Raw genomic sequence first — 10,552 nt, forward strand, 5'->3', positions numbered from 1 at the left:
TCAGCATACAAATTTATTTCTTCTCAAAACTCAAAATTTCTAAAATGACTAAAAAATTATTTTTAAAGTATAAATCTGCATGGACAAAAAACATGGAAGTAGAGGGGTGCCTGGGTGGCTCACCCTGTGGGTGGTTTAAAAAAAAAATAAAGACAGACAAGAAAATAACATTAGATGTACCAATAAAAACAATGAACAACAAACCAATAAAATTCTGAGAGGAAAAAAAATGTCTTCTAACCTACAATGCAATAACCACCCAACTTTTTCTTATTTGGTCTGACATTTTCAGCAAGGTTTGAAAAAATGTATCTGCCATTCCTGAGACCCTTTCTCAAGAAGCTCCTAGAGATGTACTCCACTAAAATGCAAAGAAAATATAAACCAAGAAAGAGAAAGATATCAAATCGGGAAATAGATCTATCATAGTTGAAAGGCATGATTTCCCTGGATGACAGTGAAGGAAATCCCCAAGATGGTAGCAGTTCAGGGTCCCAGAGAGCAATCAGAGCAGAGAGAACAGGATGGCTGAAGGCTCTTGTGGGTGGTTCTCCCCCAAAACACAGAACAGACAGATGATCTCTCGTGTTGAACTTTATGGAGAAGCATGTGACAGTTTCGCCAAGGAGTTTGAAGTATTTACATACTGCATACCAGGCAAACAACTAAAATGAGCAAAGATCGATTCTAAGGAAAACAAACAGTTATTCAAGAGCAGAAATATACCCATCAAAATAGGTGGTTTGACTGTTAGCATTTACATGGGAGCAATGGATACACTATTTAATCAAAAAATGCTAGAGAATCAAAAAATACTAGGAAGGTGGAGGAAAGGGAATATTTGTGGTGGGGGAGGGAGGGTAGTAAAAGATTTAAATTCCCCTTTCCTGCTTTAGGAAGACAGAAGATAATCTGTAAACTTCAGAAATCAACAAATGATTATAAATGTGTTGTTATTTAGAAACAAGGATATACAATTACCAAAATAAATAGCAGAAAAAGTTGGAACTGGTTGCTTTTGGGGAAAGGGACAAAGAGGATGGATAGGAGAGGCAAATGCTCTGTTCTGTTATTCATCTTGTGATACCATTTGAAAACTAGGTGCACTGTACATAGGGGAGAGAGAGAGAGACAGAATTGCAACAGTATGTTATTGAATTTGTTTTTTATCATCTTGGAGTTTGGACTAAGGTCTCAAAGCTGAGAAACTATTAAATGTGTGGACATTCTCAAGAGGGTGCTTAGATGCATCTCATCTGCAAGGCTTACCAGAAAATGGGGAAATTCAGCCTGGGGCCTTCCCCCCACCACCCACCTCAATCTCATACATGAGAGAGGGCTAGAGGTTAATGGAGGGGGTCCACCAGAACCAGCTGACCTGGGAAGGGGTCTTGATGTGAGCAAGCAGGGCATGGGCTTCTGGAGAACCTGAACTATATCCTGGGGAGCTTAGGTGCGTGAGACTGGAGACTGGCCCCTGATCCTCACCTGACAAAGTCAAAAGGTCAGGAGCAGGCTGACTGATTGTGCAGAGAGCCTGAGCGTCCGGCATCTGCTGGAGCTTTCCCTGGGATAAGTGGCTGTCACAGCAGGAGCTGGACTAGGGCTCCTGAGGGGGACCTGCCTTAGGGGACTGCCTGCTGGGTGAAGTGACCTCAGCGGAGAGGCTAGGGATGACGCTGGAGAAGGAGCTTAGAGGAAGCCATTGGAGGTCATCCAGAGACTCTAGTTCTTGGAGAACCATGAGGGAAACCTTTTAAAGGACTCATAGATGCACCCTAGGAGGGAAAGAGCATTTGCACACCCAAAGAGCACACTGAGTGAGGACCTTGCTACCAAATTATAGTGGCACCAATCAAGGTCGATGTGCCCTTCTCTCTACTCCTCTCACCCAGCCCTGGAGGAGCCCCAGGCAAGGCCAGTAGGTGGGATGGGATGGAACAGGTAGCATAAAGAAATAAACAGCCACCCTCACCCCACAGCTGGCTAATGAGCACAGGGAGGTCCCAAGTTGGGAAGAAAGAGAAAAACTTAAATTGGATGTGAAATGAAAGTATTGATTTAGATCCACCTGGCCTTTTTAATACCTGAAAATAAAACTTCTAATATCTGAAAGTGACTGGAAAAGCTATAGAATCTGGCCAGGGGCAGGGAAGGGTGATTCAATAGGGCAAGTTTGAAAGAGAAGTGCTTTGCCGGTCCATTTTTAGAGGACTAACATGCATTGACACCTACTGTGTGACAGGCGTGTACATATATTATCTCCTTGAATCCTTACAACAATCTTCTGAGGCAGTGGTTACTATTCCTGCTTTACAAATGAGGGAATTATTGCTCAGAGGCATGAGTTCCCACGATCACACAGCTACAAAGTGATGGGCCAGGAATCAAACACAAGATGTGTCTCCAGAGCCCTTAGGCATCCCAGCCAAAGTGATGAAAAGTCCAGATATTGATGTTGAACAGACAGGATTCAAGCCCCAAGGCAGCCAATAACTAACACCATGTCTCTTGGACATAGTGTTCACTTCCCATTGGCCTCAGTTTCCTCATCACTAAAATAGAAAAATAATATCCTAGTTACAGGCTTGATGTGGGGATTAAATGAGATCATTCATACACAGAGTTTAGCATGTTGCTTGGCACAGAGCCTCTCTCGATATATAATATCTACTATTATCATTAAGTTATATTGCATTCTGAATAAGAATGTTGTCAAGATGGAGCGAGGCAATAATTCAGAAGTGCCTGGAATACTTTTTCTTTAAAATTTTTTAAAGTTTTATTTTATTTTATTTGAGAGAGACAGTGCGAGTGGTGGAGGGGCAGAGAGAGAGTCCCAAGCAGGCTCCATGCCACCAGCACAGAGCCCAACATGGAGCTCGAACTCATGAAACTGTGAGATCATGACTTGAGCCGAAACCAAGAGTTGGACGCTTAACCGACTGAGCCACCCAGGCGCTCCAGAAGTGCCTGGAATACTATTGGACAAACAGCAGATACTGAATCATTGGTTGAATCAAACTTGAGTTTCTTCCCCCGCTGAGATAATATGGAACATGTTACATTCTGCATTATACTGCAGATATTTCATAAAAACAGAATCACAAAATTGGAAGGGGTCCTGGAAGTCTTTTATTTAAGTACTTTCTCCCCTACTAAACTGTTCTCCTTAAAGGGAGAGGTCATATCTTGTACTTCATTCATCAATTTACTTACTTATTGGTTCAAGAAATGTGTGTGTCGGGCCTATGGGCAGAGCATTGCACAAGATATTTAAAGAGGCAGGGATGATTAGAATCTAGATCCTGCCCTCAGGAGCTTATAACTTAAGCAAAGCTGAGAACAGCATCAGGAATGGAGGTGCAGGTGAGATCCTGGGCAGGGGGGTGGCACCATCTACCCTATGTAGTATACCTCCCAGTGCCTGGCATGAGGAGGCACACACTAAATGGTTGTTGAACCAATGAGGAAGACATGTGTCTGTGATTCAGAGAGTGTGCACTCAGAAGGACAGGATACTGAGTGACCTGAGCACACATTTGTGGACATTAAAATTTCATGGTGTTTCGGAGAGCAGACAAATAGCTTGCTGTGTTCTCTGCCCTTGATTCTTTCTCAGTCCCATCCTCAAGCCTGCTCTGTGCCCATGTTGCCCTCCATACTGTGGATGTTTACTAAACCCATCCAGGAGCCTGATGGTGATCTGATTTAGGCATTGCTAAATTCCAGACAGGCACCAGTGCTGGCCTGTCATCCCAGATGTGTCAGAAGAGAGAAGAGACAGAGGATGGGGAGGCAGGAAGAAGGTGACCAGTTCCAACTACATTAGTCTTCTTCTCTCTCAGGTCCTTCCTTTGCTGGCTTTGTCTCTGGGGAGAAATAGACTTACTATGTTTCCTCTTCTCTTTTTCTCTTATTCTAGCTCTTATTCTTATACAGATGCATGCACATACTCACACATACACACACATCATGTTTGGATAAATGCACTCATATGCTCTCACAGATAAGAGACCAGTGGTCTCAGAGACAGACCATTCTCCCTTTACCCGGCCACTCTGCATTGCAGTGGTTCATTGGGGAACATAACACATGCCACTACCACCACCACCACCACAAAAACCAAACAATGCCATCAGGATTTTCTGTGTTGGGAATTCTACAACGGCAGTGCCAGTTGATTGTTAATATGTAGACACTGCAAGGAAGGATTCCACATCAGCCTCTCAATCACTCATACCACAGAGTCAGTGAGAGCCTAAGATCCTTTTCTAAGAGTAGGGAGTAGGAGGGGTACCTGGGTGGCTCAGTTGGTTAAGCATCCGACTTTGGCTCAGGTCATGATCTCACTGCTCGTGGGTTTGAGCCCCGTGTTGGGCTCTGTGCTGGCAGCTCTGAGCCTGGAGCCTGCCTCGGATTCTGGGTCTCCCTCTATTTCTGCTCTTCACCCACTCATTCAATGTCTCTCTCTCCTTCAAAATAAATAAACCTTAAAAATTAAAAACAATAGGTCTAAGAGTAAGGAGTAGGAGACATGAAAATGTCAAGAGAGAAAGAGACACTAACTCCATTCAGGGACAAAGGACTCAGACAATGGCATTCAGTTTAAGTTGAATTGCCCACCAACTATGTTCTAAGCACCCCGAAAGCCAGTGAATATGACCCAAATCCAGAGCAGCTCACAGTTGAGACCAAGTAAGCAAACAAGTGGTAAGTAAATAAAAAAGTAGTAAATGCTATCATTTCAGTAAAGGGTAAGTGAGAGCCCAGTGGATTAGCACCTACCCAAGCTGAGAGGTTGAGGTGGAGAGGAGTTTCTGAAGATGGTGACACCAGAGCTGGTTCTTCAAGCTTAGAACTAAAGGTACACCCCACCAATGTTTTAAGTAGAAATGGTCACGGGCACTGGAACTGTACAAGAGTGATCTTTGGGTATGGAAAATTTCCACTTCCTAGAAAGCAGGATGGTGTAGCTAAAGCACTCTGGCTCTGGCCTCGGGTCCCCCTAGTGCATGTACCAGCCTCAACCTTCTCCAGCCAGGTAACTTCAGGAGAGGCACTTTGTTTCCCTCAGCCTTGGTTTCCTCACAGTGCTGTCTGCCCTGCTTGCCCCCTCAGGTTGTCCTGAAGACTTGGTGACATAACAGGGTGCAAGTGCGCTGTCAACTACATTATTATGCTCTGCATAAGTGAGTTATCGCTTCTCTCTATTTTGGCAGATGCCTCCCTTTCTGCCTCCCAGAGTGCAAGGATGAGTCTAACAAAGGGCCTTCTTTCCCACCACACCAACTCCAAGCTAACCAGACATCTCCCTTGGGGGAGCGGTGAGGTCCCCAAGGCTCTGTTTCCAGTTCCAGGCTCCAGGCTCAAGAAGCAAGAGTCTCTATGGGAAGAAGAAGTGGAAACTCAGTAGGAAATTAGTTGCCCAAGGTTTGAGGGTAATGAGCGTATCAGTCATGCATTAATAACTGCACAATACAGACTTGCAATGGCTTGGCTCAGAGTCCTCTCTCTGCAAGTGCCAGCAATATGTCAAACAATAATTGTAACAGCAAATATTCCATGGTTTTAACACAATAATAATACTCTTTTCATATTCCTTCTCTCCACTCCACGTATTCTGAAAACCCACTGACAAATAGAACATAAATAGAAGTTCAGAGATAGAAGGTCAAGACTAGGACAAGCAGACAAGCTGAGCTGCCTTGATTTTGTTACTCACAGATCTGTCAATGCTCATGACTTCAAGGCTCACAGTCTCAGATACATAATAGCATTTAATAGAAGGACCAAAGTTTTAAATCCCCAATGGACTGGCCTTTGGCAACAGTGTGAAATAGGTGAGCTTTGCGGGGTGGCAAAAAGAATGCTTGGATTCTGGCAGAGACCCGGTGACCTTTGGGCCAGGAAAGTCTGAGATGCTCAGTGTGCTTATTGATAAAAGTATCCACTGTCTCATCTCCCTCTTGAGGCTGTTGTGAGGATAAAATGAAATAATGGAGGCAAAGTTGATTTTTGAATTATAAATTAGTTATCATAATTGACATATATTATCCCATGGCTGCCTCCTGTGTTGTTATCATTTTCTTGGCCGTAGTCTGTTGTCCCAAGTACCATACTGGAGAATGCTGTTAAAGTCTACTTTCCATGAACAGTGCTCTTTTTGTAAATATAGTCCAAATCGCCTGATTTTCATGAGTCATTACAAGTCATTACATTACAAACTAGTTTACATTAGTTTGCTAGCTTATGCTACACTAGGTTTCTAGTTTACGGTATGTTACTAGTTTGTGGTTGGTTACTAGGCTACCCTGAACTAGGTTACTAGTTTATGCTTGGTTACCCTAAACTAGGTTATTAGCTTATGCTAGGTGACTAGGTTACCCTAAATTAGGTTACTAGTTTATACTAGGTTACTAGGTTACATTAAACTAGGTCACTAGTTTATACTAGATTGCACTAAACTAAACTAAAACTAAACTAGTTTACACTAAAGTATGAATGAATGCTTATATTCAGGGGCTGCCCAACCCTCAAGACCTGTTACTCCAAATGTGTTCATATCCAATGGGAAACTCAAATTAAACTCCAGTGGGCTTAAGGGAAAGATATTATAGTTGGATGAGACCTTTCCCATGTTCCTCAAATTAAACGCTCTCAACCCAGTTATATCACTCTCTGTGACCTGAAGTCCATGGTTTGTACAATGGCATTCAAAGCCTGTATTCAGAGCCCTTCATAATTTGACCCCAACATTTCTTTTCAATTTTATCTTTCATTATCTCCATGAATTTTGCCTTTAGTCAATGGAATCTCTTCTTGTTCCATATAAAATGCCCTTTGCTTAAAAAAAAACACAACACTGTATTGAGGTACGATTGACATGCAATAAGCTGCCCATATTTAATGTACAAAACTGGATGAGCTCAGAGATAAGCATATACCCATGAAACCATCACCACAATCTATGCCATAAACATATCCATCACCTTCAAAAGTTTCCTCCAGCCCTCTATTTATTGTAAAAAGAACATTTATTATGAGATCTACCCTCTTAGCAAATTTTTAAGTATATAATATAGCATTGTTGACCATGGAGACTGTACAAATGTATTTTTAGAATGTATTAATTTTGAGTAACTGAACGTTGGTACCTCTACTTAATACCTTTCCATTTCCCCCTCCTTCCATTCCCTGGCAACCACCATTCCAGTCTCTGTTTCTATGAATTTGACTAAAATTCCTTGAACGAGTGGAATCATGTAGTATCTGTCCTTCTATTCTGGCTTATTTCACTTAACATAATATCTCCCATTCACATTGTCATAAATGACAGGGTTCCCTTCTTTTTAAGGCTAAATAATATCCAATTGTATGTGTATACCACATTTTCTTTATCCATTCATCTGTGATTATTGTCAACAGTGCTACAATGGACATGGGAGTTCAAATATCTCTTAAATATTTTGATTTCAACTTTTTTGGATACAGATTAAGACTGAAATGGTCGAAAATTGCCTTTCCATAAATCCTCTTTGGAGACACACATATTCCTGGGAGTAGTAGTTCAGTATGCTTCCAACTCTCTGGCATAAATTAGCTTATCAGATGATTTTCCTGGTGGTAAGATAGGGAAGAAATATGTGGGGACTAGTATGTAAATGCTGGGTATTTTTATGTGAGTAAAACAGGGCCCGGACTAGGGTGAGGCAAGCATGCTGCCCAGAGTTCAAAATATAAGGAAGCAAAACATTTTCAGTTTCACGCAGGTGCAGAATTGGTACTTAAACAAACATGAGAGTGAATGTGTCCTTAAAGTTTTTACCTTAGGCACTATGCTTGCCTCATCCTAGTCCTGGTTCTGGGATAGAAGATACAAAAAGGGAGCAAAAATCATGGAATAGGGACAATGATGGCACGGACAAAAAATTTTTTTCACAGTGATGCCAAGAACCAACCTTGGATACAAGCTACACTGCCTCTATCACCTTCTCTCTCCATTGCATTTTGTAGTAGTGCAGAGAAAATTATTATACTGCCAGACTAACATCTAACCTCTCATAGAGTGATCCAAAGCCTACAACATCAAATGATCTGAAATCCCTTCCAATTTGAATGATGCCTAAAGAAGGTGCTCAACTTCCCTTTCTAACTCAAGCACAGCTTCCATAATGGGTTGGGTAATTACCTCCCCAACCCCAGCTCCCTCCCCGTGCCCTATATTTGCCAGGCTAATGCTATTTTAGGTGCTCTTAGTGGTAAATAATGCAGAGAGATAGCATGGAGACTCTAGAAGTAACTTTGGAAGGGAGTTTTCAATGTCTCTCAGATAGATAGCTTTGCTCTAGAATGAAGAGATACATTTTGGCATCTCTTCAAAGGGAAATGAAGTGAATTTATTTAAAATTTTTTCCAACATCGCCCCTGCTATGATTGAAATCTTAACTTCTTTAAATGACATCCAGTTTCTAAAACATTGATTAAAAGTGTCTCTGAGACTTAAGGGAAAAACAAATGAGACAGATGAAAGGCATTTTAGCTGTATTGCCCCCAAAATGCCCCCAACCTGTCCTAATTCCTTCTAAAGTACCATTTTATGATTTCCTTAAAAACAGATGCAGTCTGATAGGATCTTACAGCACCTCAGATCTGAGTCATTTTATAAAACTCAGAGGAGGGACTAGGAGATTAAGCCCTGGCTGGTCTCACATATTAAACCTTCAATGGAGTCCGCATTTCCCCAAAACTCTAACTTAGCAGCAATACTGCTAAGATGCTTCATTCGATGTACAGCATTTAGATTCCTCTAGAATCAGACCACACTGCAATGATGCCCACCTGCATAATTATTATTTTAAGAAGAAAATCATTATAATAGTGCCTTTAATTTCTATAATGCTTTACAGTTTACAAACCACTGCTGTACGTGTTATCTTTTTTTTCTTTTCAGCCTGTCCCACTGTCTCTAATAGACGTAGAGAGGTAATGTATTGAGACCTCCCCATTCTCACTCCTTAAGATGGCTTAGAAAAGTTTCTACATCTTTTGTTGTCATGACTTCTACTCCACAAGACTGTGCCTCCCTGTCGACCCAGGATTAGGGAATCAAGGGGGACAGGGTGGGAAACCAGAGACTAATCAAAATGTGATGACCTCATCAAAGAGCTGTAATATGATGGTGTCATTCTAAACAATGCCACAAATTGGGCCTTATAATCAATGGTGGCAAAATTCCACTTACGTCAATTTTATGCGGATGTTCTAGTATCCTCCTACTTCATATCAGTGAGATGTCTTTGTGTGGCCAGGATGACCTAGTCTGTCTTCAAGGAACCCCAGAAAGGCTTCAGGGCCCAGAAGCCCAAGGCTAATAGCTAGAAGCCATGGTTTTGGGAGTTGTCATTCCCAATTGACTCACTGTATATTTCTATGTGTTCTCTAAACTGTTAAGGCAGTGATTCAACACTAGCTATAGATTAAAATCACCTGTGGAAATTTTAAAACACAACAAAGCCTGAAAATCATTCCCACTCTCTCTAATTCCATTTTGGAGGTGGGGGTTGGACCGAGCCTCAGGTTTTACAAAGCTCCAGGTGATTCTACTGTGCAGCCAATATTGAGAACCATTTTGCTAGATGCAGAGGTTCTGAAATTTTAGCAAGCACTAAAATTACCTGGAGGGTTTAAAACCCAGATTTGGGGCCCATTTCTGGAGTTTCTGATTCAATTGGTCTAGGGAAGGGCTGAGAATTTGCATTTGTAACTGGTTCCCAGGTGATGTTGATGCTGTTAATCTAGAGACCACATTTTAAGAATCACTGTTCTAAAATGTCACAAAGTGTCAGTTATGTACCTAAACAAATTCACCTAAACCCTTAAAGTTTATAGGAACACTACTCGTTGACTCAGATAATTCTATTTACTTAAGTCTAATTATTTGCTTGACTCAGTGTGGACCCACAAATAGGCATGATGAAACTCACTTTTGGGCTCTCACTCTCTCATTCCCTCTCTCTTTCCTTTTCCCTCTTTGTGTTGATGAAATATGGAGAGCCATTTCTTTTTTAGGAAGCCCAAAAAGGTCGTTTCCAAAATTTTGCCTGGGAGCCCCAAATGTCTACCCAGTAGTTAGGGTTGCTTTGTGCTGGGTCAGTCTTTGGCAGAGACTGATGGGCTCTGGCTTCAGGACCCTGGAGAGCAGCCTCTGTGCCATACACCATGATAGAAAAAGCACAATGTAACTGTAGTAATCAGTCCCAGTGATTCAGTCCCATCTGCAACAAATTCCTACATCCTACTGGGCAAACACTGTGAAATCCTTTAATGGTACAAGTCCCTCAAAGACTTAACAGGCTTCTGTTCTACTTGCTTCTGGTCAGTTGCTAGTCACTTACATGTGCCAATAATCACATGAAAAAGTTTTCAACTCTGCTTTGCTTACTTACCTTCCTGCTCACATGCCTCTCTCCCCTTCCCTCCCTTCCTTCTTCCCTCTCTCCTTCTGTCAACATCTTTTTTTGTGGTTTGGTTTTTTTTAATATTTATATAT

The sequence above is a fragment of the Panthera tigris genome, chromosome C1 (genome assembly GCF_018350195.1).
Source record: "Panthera tigris isolate Pti1 chromosome C1, P.tigris_Pti1_mat1.1, whole genome shotgun sequence".
Taxonomy (NCBI): Eukaryota; Metazoa; Chordata; class Mammalia; order Carnivora; family Felidae; genus Panthera; species Panthera tigris.